Source organism: Lissotriton helveticus, chromosome 10, assembly GCF_964261635.1.
Source record: "Lissotriton helveticus chromosome 10, aLisHel1.1, whole genome shotgun sequence".
NCBI lineage: Eukaryota > Metazoa > Chordata > Amphibia > Caudata > Salamandridae > Lissotriton > Lissotriton helveticus.
The window spans coordinates 683,967,021-683,982,035 of NC_136071.1; positions in this window are offsets into that span (position 1 = coordinate 683,967,021).

A 15,015-nucleotide genomic window follows, 5' to 3' on the forward strand; every position below is an offset into this window, starting at 1 on the left:
CTCCTTCCTGGTAGGCGGCCGGGTTTCCATGCGCATGCGCGTTTGGCTATTTCCGGCGCTCCGTGTTGTTTTCCTCACCGGAGCATATCTGAAGGACGTCCCCTGCGGCGTTACCGCCCACGGCCTCCAGGATTGACCCTATAGACGCCAGGCTCTGGAAAAAGATTCTGGTTGAAATAATTGGCATAGGCTTTGCCTAGGGTGACGTTTTTTGGTGTCAGTAAGCCCTCCCTCCACTCTCTAATATTTTATCCTGTAGTTTTCTACAGATTGGCTTACTGTGAGGGTTTTTTCACCCCCCTTTACTTGAAGTCTTTGGCTTCTATATATTTCATTCCTCGTGTGTGGGCATATATTTCACACTACTTGTGAAACATGAGTGAATTTTTCTATGAGGAGTATGAGGAATTTGATGAAGAGGCTCCAGACACCATGGAGCAACATCTTGTAGAGGCTTTGGACCGAGGAGTCCAGCACTCTATGAATAAAGCTATGGTGCGTGCCATCACGCCTCTCAAGAGACACTTGACAAATTATGCCAAGCAGCAGGGTTGGGTCCCTGCGACTAAGAAGTCTTCTTCCTCTTCACCTGCCAATCCACATGCTTCGGATTTTCGGAAGTTGGCGCATTCCTTGTCCTCTGCCAAACATCCCGTTATTGTAGAAGATGACGAGAGTGATGACCTGCAGTCCTCTTCGTCCTCAGACCCCGCTCCACCCCCTCCCAAAAAGAGGAAATGTAAAGAACATTTTGTTGATGCTTCAGCCCTGCCTCCTGTGCTTACTTTTGAGCCGGCGGACATTGTCCACCCTCAGTCCACGGCTTGGCTCCCTTCCCCGGAGGTAACGGAGTACGTTCAGCAGCACATACGTCAACCCTTCGAGAAGGAGGTACGTGCTCGCCTCCGTTCCGAATGCCCACGCCCAGATTTGGCTGATCACTTGGCGGAGACGCCTGAGGTGGATCCTACCATGACAACGTATTTGCGCAAATTTGCAAAAGATCCAAAAAAGGGTCTCGACAGGTCTTGGCGGGCTTGCCAAGACAAGGTTTTGGATCTCTTGGGGCCCCTCACCAAGATGTTAGACCTGGGCTTTCTCGCAAAGAGTACACACAGGATGGTTGATCCTGATGAACTCATTAACTGGGCTCAACGAGCCATTTGCCAGTTGGGTAATGCCAACTGTGCGCTCTCTAGCGAGCGGCGCCGTTCCATCTTACTCAAATTAGACCCTAAGCTGTCCGAACTGGCGACTTCTGAGTCGGGACCTGCAGCGCAGGGTCTGCTTTTCGGCCAGCCCTTTCTTAAGGAACTAACCAACTTCGTAAATACCTTCAGTGGCCTGGATAAGGCACAGGCATCTCTGCGCCGGACCCTTCGTCCGGTTTTCAACAGGGCCGGAAGAAGTAGGGGACGTTCCTCCGGCCGTGGTCAGCAACAGCCCTCCCAGAGGGGGTACCAGTCCCATCGTGGAGGCCAACAGGATTCGGGATATTCCCAGCGTTCCAACTTCTATCCCTCACGAAAAGGTCGTGGCCAATTTAAAAAAGGACGTGCTGGTGGTTCCTCAGGCGGATATCACGATTCCGCCACTTCAGGTGAGAATTCTTCCTGCATGCAGTGTTGTTCTGGGGGGCAGGATTCGCCATTTTCTAGAGAACTGGCGCTCAATCTCCAGCGATGCATGGGTGCTGGACACGGTTCAGGGCTTCAAGCTCGAATTCTATCAGCCTGTTCGTCAGTCCCATCCTCCCTTTCCTCTCCGCTTCTCAAAGCAAAGTCAAGAGTTCATCACAGACGAACTCCGATCTCTGGAGCAGAAAGGGGCGATTGTGCCGACAGTACGCCATCCTCGGGGCTTTGCCAGCTCAATCTTCCTGGTAGACAAGAAGGGAGGGGGATCGAGGTTGGTCCTCAATCTGAAGGAGTTCAATGCGGGAATAGTATACCGCCACTTCAAGATGGAGGGCATCCATCTGTTGAGGGATCTCCTGAGGGAACGGGATTGGATGGTCCGTCTAGACCTCAAGGATGCTTACCTCTCTGTTCCGATTTTTCCGCCCCATTGCCGCTTTCTTCAGTTCCAGTGGCTGGGGATTTGGTATCAGTTTCGGGTCCTTCCCTTCGGCCTTTCTTCAGCACCGTGGTGCTTCACGAAACTGTTGCGTCCGGTTGTAGAGTCCCTCCGCAGTCGCGGGGTTCGCTTGATCATTTATTTGGACGACATCCTCCTCCTGGCGGACTGTCCAGTCAAGCTTATGACTCATCTGTCGTGGACCATCGATCTTCTTCAGTCTCTGGGTTTTTTGGTCAATGTTCCCAAATCTGTACTTCTTCCTACTCAGGTGATAGATTTCTTGGGGTTCCAAATCAATTCCCTCTCTTGCCAACTTCTGTTACCTCGTCAGAAGATTCGATACATCAAGAGGGAATTGACTTCTGTTGTCTCGAGTCCGACGGTGTCATTGAGATCGTTGGCACGAGTTGTCGGTCTTTTAGCATCCTCTCTGCAAGCCATCTTTCCGGCTCCGCTGCATTATCGAGCGTTGCAACGCCTGAAAATTCAACATCTTCAGAGGGGCCTTCGTTATTCCGACCACATCCCTCTGTCGGAGGATGCGAAATCGGAAATGAAGTGGTGGTTGACTCACATGGAGGCCTGGAACGGCAGAGCCCTCTTCGGGTCCTCTCCGGAGATTGTGATCGAGTCGGATGCCAGTCAGTGGGGTTGGGGGGCCCGCTGCGGCTCGGTCATGACGGGGGGCCGGTGGTCCCCACAAGAACTTTCTCTCCACATCAATTGTTTGGAGTTGCTGGCGGGATCGTTCGCGATCAAATGTCTATCTCCGCTTCAGTCCCGCTGCTGTATCCTTCTCCGGATGGACAATGTATCGGCAGTCCGTTACATCAACAAACTCGGAGGGACTCGTTCGAGGTTGTTGGCGGAGATCGCCAGGGAGTTTTGGCATTACTGTCTGCACAACAAGATCACTGTTATTGCGGAATACCTTCCGGGTTGTCGCAATGTTGTGGCGGATTGGAACTCCAGATACCTGAGGGATTTCAGCGACTGGAGACTCCATCCGCGGGTGTTTCGACAACTTCAACGGACTTGGGGCCCTTGTCAGATCGACCTCTTTGCGTCCCGGCTCAATACCCAGCTTCCCCGGTTCTTCAGTTGGAGACCGGATCCGGAGGCTCTGGCGACGGATGCTTTCCTTCAACCGTGGCCGCCCTCCCTCTGCTATGCGTTTCCCCCGTTTATGATGATCCCCAGGGTTCTGGCCTACGTGACCCGTTTCCAGGCGGAGCTGATTCTGATCACTCCTCTGTGGCGGGCTCAACCGTGGTTCCCTGTTCTGCTGGAAATGACTTGCGCATTGCCATTTCTTCTGCCTCGGAAGCGGAATCTCCTGTTAGATCCACTTCTGAATCCGCATCCCCTAGTTCAGTCAGGCTCTCTCCTTCTCCTGGCGTGGCGGATTTCGGGGAACGTTGGGCGGTGTCAGGCCTTTCAACGGACGCTACCAGACTCCTCAGCAACGCCTGGGCCCCGGCTACTCACAAACGTTACAGAGGTTCATGGAAACGTTGGAGTGATTGGTGTGCTCAACGACAAGTTGATCCAACATCGGCTGATGTCTCTTTGATTGTCAATTTTTTGGCTTCCCTGTATTCTGCCTCTGGCTTGGCGTACCGTACCATCAACAATTTCCGCTCTGCTATTTCGGCGGGCCATGTTCCTATTGATGGTAAACCTGTGGGGGAGCATCCTCTGGTGTCCAAGATCCTTAAAGGTGTTCGTATGGCTGTTCCTCCGCGTCCCAAATATGTTGCTTTATGGGACGTTTCGGTTGTTTTACGTTTTCTGGAAGCCTGGCCTGTCAATGCTTTGCTGTCTCGCAAACAGCTTTCGGCCAAGCTTACCATGTTGCTATGTTTACTTTCTTGCAAACGGATTTCGGATGTTCATGCATTGGATCTTGCTGGACGGAGTTTTACTCCGGAAGGGGTTACATTTCGCCTTTCCAGGCGCACCAAAACTAATACTGATATTATCTCTTACCCTTCTTTTCCGGCTCGTCCGAACCTTTGTGTGGTCCAATGCCTTAAAACTTATGAGGTGAGTACTTCCAATCTTCGTTCTGATATGCAAGGTCAATTGTTGATTGCATTGTTGAAGCCTTTCCGCCCGTTACCCCTGCTACATTGGCTCGCTGGGTACGGTGGCTTATGGGAGAGGCAGGTATTGATGTTTCTGTTTTTGGTGCTCATTCTGCTCGTGGGGCCATGGCCTCTAAGGCCTTTTCTTTGGGAGTCACCTTAAGTGACATCATGAAGGCTGCTGATTGGTCGACTGATTCTGTGTTTAAGACCTTTTACTTTAAACCTGTACCTACGGTTGCTTCTGTGGTGTTGGACGAGCTTTGAACAAGCATAATCGGAGCCTCCTGTCCTGCAATAGAATTCAAAATTTGCAAACATTCGTGACAAGAATTTTCAATTCTATTAAGGACTAGGAGGCGAGGATTATCCCACCCATGGATTGTACATTGTGTATAATGACACTGGTTTATGCATTATTCTGTTTTTCCACAGTATCTATTGCCTTCTTTTCCCACCCTTGTTTTGACATGTTCCTGTTATACTGGACGTGTATTACGGCTTTGTGTCTCTTTTCAGGCTCTGATCCAAAGTGATGTCTCTCCGGTTCACCGTAGGAGTACCTGTTTTCTTCTCTGAAGATTGTTCCTGTTCTGCCTTCGGCTGTTTGGGTTCTCAACTGCCGTCTTTTCCATGGACTGCCTTTGCTGTTACATTGACTGTTTCGAACTCTTTTGCTGTTTCCTGGATTCTCCTCACCAAAGAAAGAGGATGTGGTATTGTCTGTGTGCCTATTTATACTACGAGACTCTATGGTTATCACCCAAGTGTTTCTGGGTAATGTAGTTTTTACTTGGCTGCTGGGCATTTCAATAAAGAAATGAGACTAGCATAATCCTCGCCTCCTAGTCCTTAATAGAATTGAAAATTCTTGTCACGAATGTTTGCAAATTTTGAATTCTCCATGCTTTTATATGGAATTTCACATTTCTATTTCTCCGCATGGTTTTCTAATTCGTAAACGGTTTTGTAGCGCCACCTACTGTTCATTTAGAAATATACAGTGATGTACCCAATTTACAAAGTGAGCTTTACTCATCTATGAAAAATGGAGTATAAATAAAGTTAGACTATAGAAATATAAAAACAAACTTTAAAACATTCTTAGCTATTTGGTCGCTGAGAGGCAATGAGGCAGTTAGTTACAGGAAAATGTGGAGCAAAACCTTCTACTCTACGCCCCGGAGAAAAATGGCGGTTATGCTGATAAAGATCGGAGAGAGGAAATACTCTCCGCGCAAATCTAGAACTCTAGGTCGGTATGAACGACCCAGCGGTCTACCAAGTGTGGCAAAAAAGTGGGCGCACCCACACGCATCATGTCATGCAGCGAGTCAGAGAGGTTACCAGGTCACCTCTACATTCGAAATCTATTTCCAAAATTAGCAAAAGGGTATGAACTGAACTTCCAAATGGACACCGAAGACACCCAAAGGCCCATTTGTATGGAGAAGAACAGAGGACGATCACGGGAACTAAGAAATATGAGCACATCACCCCGGCTCTTAAAGATCTGAGATGGCTTCCTATTAACCTACGAGCCAGCTTCCGCACAGCTTGCCTCACACACAAAGCCCTGCATACAGGAAAACCGGAATATCTGGCCAACAAACTCAATAGAGCCGGTCAGTCTAGGAACCTCAGAAGCTCCAACACGCTACTACTCATTCCTCTGAAATCACAGAAACGCAAAACATCTAGCAGGTCCTTTGCGGGTAATGCTCCCAAGATATGGAACTCCATCCCCCCCACATCAGGATGACCGCCTCCTTCCCGAAATTCAAGATACTACTCAAAGCCCTCTTTCTTGAGCGGGCTGGATCGTCACAAGAACCCCTCGTCTTTGATAGATCACTATCTCTATGCTCCCAGAGAGAGCCGGATGACTCACCCTTGATCTCCGCCATGTTGTGCGCTCTTGCTGATATTGTATAGACTTTTACTTCCCCCTGTTCTCCCTGCCCTGCTTTCGACCTACTTGTCTTGTTGATGCTTATTTGTATTCGATGTGAAGCGCTCCGATACCTTCGGGTCCAGCTAGCGCTATACAAAACTTAAATAAATAAATAAAATAAAATAAAAAATGCCTAGATAAGATATGCTACTGGAGGTAGAAAGTTTAATCACCTATAATTGATCACAGCCTATGATCCTTGTACAGGGGGTGGTCCCTTAGCAATCCCTTCTAACCTCATCACAGGAACCAAACCCCATTCATTCTATGCAACGTAGACCTGTCATTCATACAGTCACTGAGCACCATGGTTCAAAGCATTAATCTAACTGTACATGTTATGGAATATCTACCCACTAGGGTAAATAGATTCACCGGGTAGAGTTAAGGAGGGATCTGGTAAAAATGCCCTGGATTACTATCAGGGGCAGAGAAAAGGGTTTCAACTCTCTAGGTAAAAGCTACTTTTACCACAGGGACCAAAATTCTCCTCTCCATTGTGTGCATGGCCTTGTCCATTCATGTGCTTCAATGGCAATCCCAAGAAGCATAAAAATAGATGTACTCTCCGGAATGATTAGCAACAATGACGGTATCAGGAAGGATTAGCAGTAATGACCGTATTAGGCAATCTTTAAAAATCAACCACATCTGTCATGCCTCACAGAGCGACTCTGAGAAAGTTGGGATGGTGGGGCAGACTGACGAATAAAACACCACTGTGGTCAAATGGGGGTCTGCCTCAGTTAATGGCCTTGACTGGTTTCCGAGGGTGGGACAATATAGGGATTTCCACCCTGGGAGATGTGATGCGGGGTACAGTCCTGAAGTCTTTTCAAGATCTTCAACAAGAATACCAGATGCCCAAGACCTAGTTCTTTCGATACCTCCAATTTCGGCATGCCCTACTCCCTAGTGTTACAGGACTGGAATCCCTCCCTGAATTCAGTCCCACTGAAGCGAAACTGTTTATGGGAATCTTACAAGATCACAAAATCTCCAAAATGTATCAATCATTAGTAACGAATAGCCCACCACACTTGATAAACTTAGGGTGGTGTGGGAGGGAGATCTTGGCCCACTAGACGGAGATGATTGGAACAATGCAGGGAGAAAGGGTTTACCCATCTTGAATTTTGAGAGTAAGCAAACCCCAAGGAACCCTCCTCATAACATTCACAGAATCTGTAGAAAATCAGAAGAAGACTGGAGCTGCTGTCTGTGATCCAAGAGGAGCCCTGAAGGACTGGATCAGCTCAGTTTGTAACCAGGATAGAGAAGTGATCTCCAATGGTCAGTTGCCCCACCTCCTATGTGGCTAGAGGGAGAAAAGCTTTAAGAGGCCTATTACCTTAAGTGCCAAACTAACCAGACCTGGACTGGATTCTTCCTGACACCCAGAAAGTCTCTACGTGCCTTCTCCTCAAGTCCTTGGGCCTTAGGAATGTACTTCTGTGGTTGTTTGACCACCAGAAGAAAGTCTGAAAACGTTTGGAACTTTTCCAGCCAGAAAACCTATCTGACTGACAGTTTTACAGCATCAGAGAGGATTGATGTAAAATAAATAAACATAAAATATATTTCCAAAAACAAATAGAAAATATTTTTTAAATTATATACTTACATAAATGAATATAACTAAAAACATGAAACTAACATACACAATTAAACATAAAATTATATAAACACGTATGGCAATTAAGCTATTTAAAAAATAGATTTAAAATACTTTTCCCTCACTTCCTCTAAAATTCCAACGACAACAAAAACAAATTATGGTAATAAAAGAAAAAATAACAATTCACCTTATTTTAAAAGATACTAACACCATAAAATAATTATCATACACAAATCTTAAACATAACATCATTAAATAATATGGAACTTATTAAAATGATAAATAATTAAAACTGCAAGCAATTATGCAGCACTGCACTGCATCATTCTAAAAGTGCAGGAATGCGCCGTATATATACAAGAATACAGTGCATTCCTTTACTGACACATGTGCTAAAAAAAACAGCCTAACGCCATGTTGCAAGGTTGCCTGTGTATGGTTGATTTTGTGCATTTTGTGCAGGAATGGACACCTTTCTGCACAAAATCAATCAATGGAGGCGATTCCCTCCATCTATGTGTGCTGCATAATGCAGAACACATAGAAAGAGGAAAAACAAGAAGAAATAGGGATATTCCTCCCTAACGCCACCTCTGGGATGGCACTAGAATCTGACGCATCATGAGGTCTGCGATACCTTGTAAATCTGAAAATGCTTCAGATCCAATGGGTGTTGCAAGGGAACGCCCACAGCAACATTCATGAAACACCCCTTTCACGCAATGTTCTTTGTGAAAGGGGCACAAATTTACAAGGCCCCGATAACGATAAGCCACGTAAAGTGGCTTTGCATGGCCTTGTAAATATGCTGCGGCACATCGCACCACCAGAGCGCCAAGTAAGTAATGCTCCGGTGGTGCAAAAGTGCCACTAGGGCCTTGTAAATGAGGTACTTTATTGCTTGCCATCCTTTCTTGAATGAATTCATTCACCCACGCCTCACCCATCCAACTATTCATTCAGAGAGCTTTGCAGCCCTGGCTCCTTCCATCCATTCAATGATTGGACAAAGTTCGATTACAAAAATAAAACGCACTATATTTACAATTTTATTCACATTTTTCTTGAGGAAGGAAGCCCCGTCACCACCCCCAGACCTCCCCAAAACCCTCACTTGCTACATGCAGCAGTAAGGGAGATGGTCTGACAACATTTTCTAGGACTGCTTTGGGTTACAGCCCCTCCTAAAAAAAAAGAACCTCCCAAAAAACAAATAATATAAAATAAAAATTAAAATATATTACCAAATCAAAAAAGACACACTAAAAGAAATTAAACATATTAATCATAAAAGTGATATCAGCTTATAAAACAGCCAATAAAATTCAACAACAAAATTTTTTTTTAATGGTCTTACGTGCACCTATTTAATATACTAATAATATAAATGTCTTTAAAAGTAATTCTTCCCTTCCATAATGTGTCTCACGATATTTTTGACACCACAATATTTTTGACCTAATATTTGTGTTTCGTAATAGTTTTGATAAGATATTTTGACAGAATACCGACAAGGCGAGGTCCTAAATATTTAATCTGTACTCTGACCTGATCGAGGTCCACTGCTGTTCGACTGTCACAAATCTCTTCACAGTATTTATAGGTGTGGCATTTTTGGACATTTGTGCTTTGTATTGCCAGAAACAGATCCACCTCATATGCAAGGCTACTCACTGAAATCATTTTTCCTTGATTCTGATAGACAGGACACCAGAGTGAGAAGTGATGTTAATCATCCCATATAGGTTAGCTTTAAATTGAGAATTCTGGCTGCACGGATGTTCGAAATTTCAAAAGGAAATTAGTACATGTTCAGTTTTATTTATTTTCTTAACTAGTGGTGCATATTAACTAGTATCTTCTTTGCAGAGCAGTTGACTGCAAAGGCTGTTATGGCCACACTCCTGGTGATTTCTAAATGTTCAAGCACTGTGTAAACAGATGGTGAATGAGGGGGCGGGTTGCATCCTCATGCACTGGAAACCATTCCCAACAGGTCCTCATTATAAAGACCGTTCTACAGTTTGCGGACATTTGCAGTGAGCCAGGCTGAGTTTAAACTTGTGCCCTTTCTAGTTAGACCAAGCTCCATCTTGGCTGCTTTCTTGCTTGCTGATGTCTATGTGTGAGCCTGCAAGGAAACAGCAAGCGACATATTAAACATTAGTGTCTTAGGGCAGCAAGTCACCTTGCTGCACTGCCTTGTGTCAGGAATGCACCGTATTTATACAATATGGCATATTTCTGTCCGTTCCCCTTGCGCTAGTGCTGTTTTGGCAGCTTAACGCCAATGCAGGAGGCACGCTTGCACCAGGACCGGACTGGGAACCACAACCGGCCCTGGCAAAGTGCTCGGCCGCCATTCCCCCCCTCCGGGAGGTTGGGGTGCCGCTGATGTCTTTGCCGGGGCCGGTTTTCGGCTAATTTTGGTACAGGGCCGTTTTGCTGCAGAAACGGCCCCGTCACAAAACCGGCCCCCACCCGTGTGGCGCACTGGGGGATTGCCCCGTGCTGCTATGGCCAGTCCGGCCCTGGCTTGCACCATGGTACCAGGGTTCCTTTGTTGTAGGCAGGATCGTTTGTGTGGAGGAAGGGGCACCTTCTTGCACAAAAACAATCCTGAGCTGCCCTTTCCTCTTTCTATATGTGCTGCAACACATATAGAACCATATCGCTCTGGGTTGAAAAAAATATGAGATGAAAAAACACATGTAAAACTAAATGTTTCAGTAATGGTGTTATATCTCTCCGAAAAGAAAAATTCAAGGGATTTCTGGAAACTAGTTAAGGTGTTGAACTGAGCACCTGCCCCAGTTACCAGCTCTAATCTAACAGAGGCCAGCTGCATTAAGATCTTGACAGAGCATTTAAAAAAAAATCCTATAGTAACTGCATTTCATCCTCATAAACAATTTTATGTTACAAGGTCGCCACCACACACCCAGGATTAACAAACACACAATGCTATCCAAATGTGAAGGCAGGATAGGGCCCCTGGACCAAATGGTCTGCTGCAAGTACTTTTGAAATCAAACCCAATGTTTTGGGCTGCTACTTTAACAACAGTATTTAACTGTGCATTGCAACAATAAATGATGCCCGATATGGGGAGGGGATCAATAATTAATCCAATTTTTAAGAATAGCAATCTGCACCAACCCAAAAGCTCCCAATCCCTGGCTGAGGCCAAAAAACTGTGTTCAGACCAATCACAACTAACTGTGCTCAGACCAATCACAACTCTGCATTGCAGCGTTGTGATTGGTCAAGGGAGCCTGTGTGGTGCTTCCTGATCCTGCCTCCTGTTAAGCAGAAGGAAGGAAGCGAGGACACAGAGTACCGAGGAGAGGCGGCAGCGGACGGCCAGCAGGTAAGTTGTTATTTTAATTTTTTTTAACTCCCCCTCACCTCCACTTCCCGACTCACTAATGCCATCGGGAAGCAGCCGCCACTAGTTCCATGTACAATTCAAATGTATTATATGCAGATGATGTGATCTTGTTCAGCCAGACACACATTGGGCTGCGATGATTTACAGATAAGCTAGTCTTATTCTCTTCAACCAATGGCATAACAGTAAATTTAAAGAAAACAAAGACTATGAAAGTTTGTTGTAGGACAAAGAAAAGTTACACATGGTTCCTAAATGGTGAGCACCTGGAGCTGACAACAACCTATGGATATCTATGAGTACTTTTTGATGATAGGGGCACTTTTAAACAGCACAGAAAAGATTTGATGAAGAAAGGTAACGCTTTGATCCTGGCCTTTCATACCCTACAAAGAGCTCTGGATTGACAAGGTTTTTTACCTCTACTGAAAGTAATAATGGCAAAACTTATTCTGAGTGTCACATACAGAAGCAAAGTCCTCCGGGGCAGAGATGCAGCACTTATAAACTCAATCTCATCTAAAGCATTTAAGATTGATGTTCAGCCTCCCTCCAAATGCCTTCCCAGCCCAGAAAAGACTGGAGTATGGTCTATTAAATCGGTTAATAGCGAGGAAAGGTTATTGTGTAAAATCCTGGAAAAGAACAGATCCACCTCAGAAAGTCAACCGTGCCAAGTTATTTGCCAGGAACTGGAAACGAATGAAAGAGAACCTGCCCGCCGTTACCTCGACCTGGCCATTAAAGATCTAGGGATTCACACAATAGGAAAAAATCACCCTCTCCAACCACCTTAAAAAATTATCCACGGTCTCTATGAAGAAAACATCAGTGCTCAAAGACAAAGATTTGCTATCTCATAGATCACATGCCTGGTCAGTTCTTAATGAATATGTCACTTTAATACCAATCTTACTTAGAGGCCGGGTGGTCAATGCACTGAAAAATTGATTTCATGCATTATCGCTTTGTCCTTCGCCCAGGAGAAATCAATAAAAAATCGTGGAAAAAGGTGATTGCAAAGAAGTGTTGCAGATTGGGTAACTCTGGAATAGAAAAATATCATACACATTACTTGGTTATGCCCAGCCTTATTACAATGCTCCGCACTTACACTTTCCTATGATATAGTCTTCTAATGCCTAAATGCTAAAATTACGCATTACGCACTTTGGTTAGATGCAGCTCTCATTAACTTATAGGGCTACACAAAAGGATGCAGCACCAGATATTGCAATGTGTCAGAAATAGGCTTGGATAATCACCTGGCTTTTATATAAAAAAAATTATTTATAATATTTCCAAATTGCTCTAAAATTATCTATACTGAAGGATTTTTAAAGGAAATGTTTTAAAATGTTTTTCTTTAACGAATTCATTGTAAAGGTTTTTAATTAACTGTACAATAAATAATTTGACTTGACTTGATAGAATCGAAACACCAGTCACTCTTTGTGCAGAACTCTGGTACTTGTCAACGGAAGTGGTAGGCACTATACCAAAACTAGTAAATTGCAATACATTGTCACAAACCCTCCATGTTTTACATGGAATTTCACATTTTTATTTTGCTGTGTGGGTTTATAATTCCTAAACGGTTTCCTAGCGCCAACTACTGACTATTTAGAAATATACAGCGATGTACCCAATTTAACAAAGTGAGTATTTTATTCAATTATGAAAAACAGCAATGGATTCTGTATTATAGTGAGACTGTATAAATATAAAAGTAACGAAAGGGTTGAAAAAGGGCGACTGCTGTTTAATGCACGATTCATTACTTGATGGGTGACAATCCAGATAAATACTAACTTTAAAACATTTCTAGCTGTTTGGTTAATGAAAGGTAATGAGGCCGTTACAGGAAAATGTGGAGCAAAACCTCACTTTACGGCCAGCAGCCGGACTTTCCGACCTAGAGAAAAATGGCGGTTATGCTGACAAAGATCAGAGCAAGGACATAATCACCGCTCAAATAGCAAAGCCGCAGAGATCGTTCTAGAACTCATAGATTAGCATGAACGACCCGGTGGTCCGCACCTTTCGGTTAACGAGTGGGCGCGGATAACTGATTCCATGGAACGGACACAGGCCTCCCACTCCCATGGAAGCCAGGAAGTGTACATTGGGTCAGTGAAAGCACCCTCACATCACTTGTTATGCAGAGATTTACAGGGGCGACTCCTCCGCTACGGCAGAGGAGCGTCGCTCCACTGCATTTCAGCACTGCAAAAAAGGAAAAAATAAAATGATAACGCAAGAATATTATCATTTTATTTTCCTGTGTTGAGGCAGTTTTGTGGGCGGGGTAGGGCTATGCAGGGCAGCACAGGGAGGAGGAGAGGTGGCACTCTCTAAGTGCCCATGACTCTTTGGCCAGCCATCTTGGGTGGCCAAACAGTCATGCGCACGTTGCATGTTCTCCACCCAGCCTGTGTGGAGAACATGCCCAGGCTCCCATTCTCTGTTTTAAGCGTGAGTTACACATCACTCAGACCAATCACAACACTGCTGGGCAGCGCTGTGATTGTCTTAGGGATCCTGGATGCCTCTTGCTTCCTGTTTGCAGAGTGGACGGAGGCGGCAGGTTAGTGATCTTATTTTTTTTCACATCCCCCACTCCTCCACTCCCCTCTCCCTGCCCCACTACCGATTCACGGGAGCAACCGCCACTGATGGACTACACTCGGGAGACTGTTTTGGGCCCGGTCAGGCACATTTGAACAACCTTAAACTCAATCCTGGGTAGCTATGAATTCGAGCAGCAAGGCTTATCAAAGGAAATTAGCGTAAAGCATTTGACAGTACCAAACACCGAAATAAGAATGATACACAACAAGAAAGAAACCGACACCAATTTACAAAATAGATGATATTTTTAGGAATGTTTAGAGTCCTTGTTGAGCAAAATCCCCCAGAGGGTTTCAGAGATACAGATTTGTAAAGGTTTGTATTGGTTTTTGTTCAACAGCAGACAAACATTGGTCAATCAAAAGTGTACAAACGTTTGAAAAGTTTGTGAAAGGTAGTTCCTTCACTCTGGCCCAGCTTGGATGATCAAATCTGACAGGGAGAAGGCCTGGGGACCAGTGGGGTAGTTCTGGACAGTCACCTTGTCAACAGAGCCTTTTAACAGTGCATTTCCAAGCTTTATGGCACAACAGCCATAGACATTATTGGAGAGGTCCTGATGCTGAGAATACAGAATGAAAAGATGCTCAAGGATGCTCCGGTTGTGGTGCGGTCAACGGGGTTGCCCTTGAGGTAATTCCTTAGTCCACCGGTCATGTGGGGCAACTTTGGCCACAGAGATCGGAGTCCCTCAAAGTCCTTTTTGAGACTGTGGAAGGCCAGCTGCGGCTCAGCTACCGCTCTTTCTACACAGCGGTCCTTGAAAAAACCTTTAGTGGGGGCTAGTGTCCCTCTTGGGTAACCAATCTGTACTTTGATGACACTCCTGTGTCCAGCGGAATTGGGGGCAGCTTTTAGCCTTTGAGGATCGGTCTCTTGGGGCGCCCAATGGCAGCTAGTAGAAAATCTCCTGTGACGACTAGCAACTTGTCTGTGTGGGCTTCTTGAGCTGTGCTGACCCTGGTGCTGGTTTCAGTGGTCAGTCCACGGTAACCTTGAGTCACCCCTTTGACCTGGGGCACGACTTTTCCCAGAGCCAAGAGTCACACACATAGTGCTTTCTTTGCTTCACCAGGGGCAGCAGGTGCAGTCCAGCAGATGGTGCAGCCTCTCCTTGTGCTGTCCAGGGAGCAGCAGGGCAGGCCTTCTTCGGCTTCAACTCAGAGTCCAATACTCTCTCCCAAAGGGACATCCTTGCTGAGCTGAGCCTATCAGAGACTCCAATAACCAGAGAGAGGCCAACATCATACCTCTC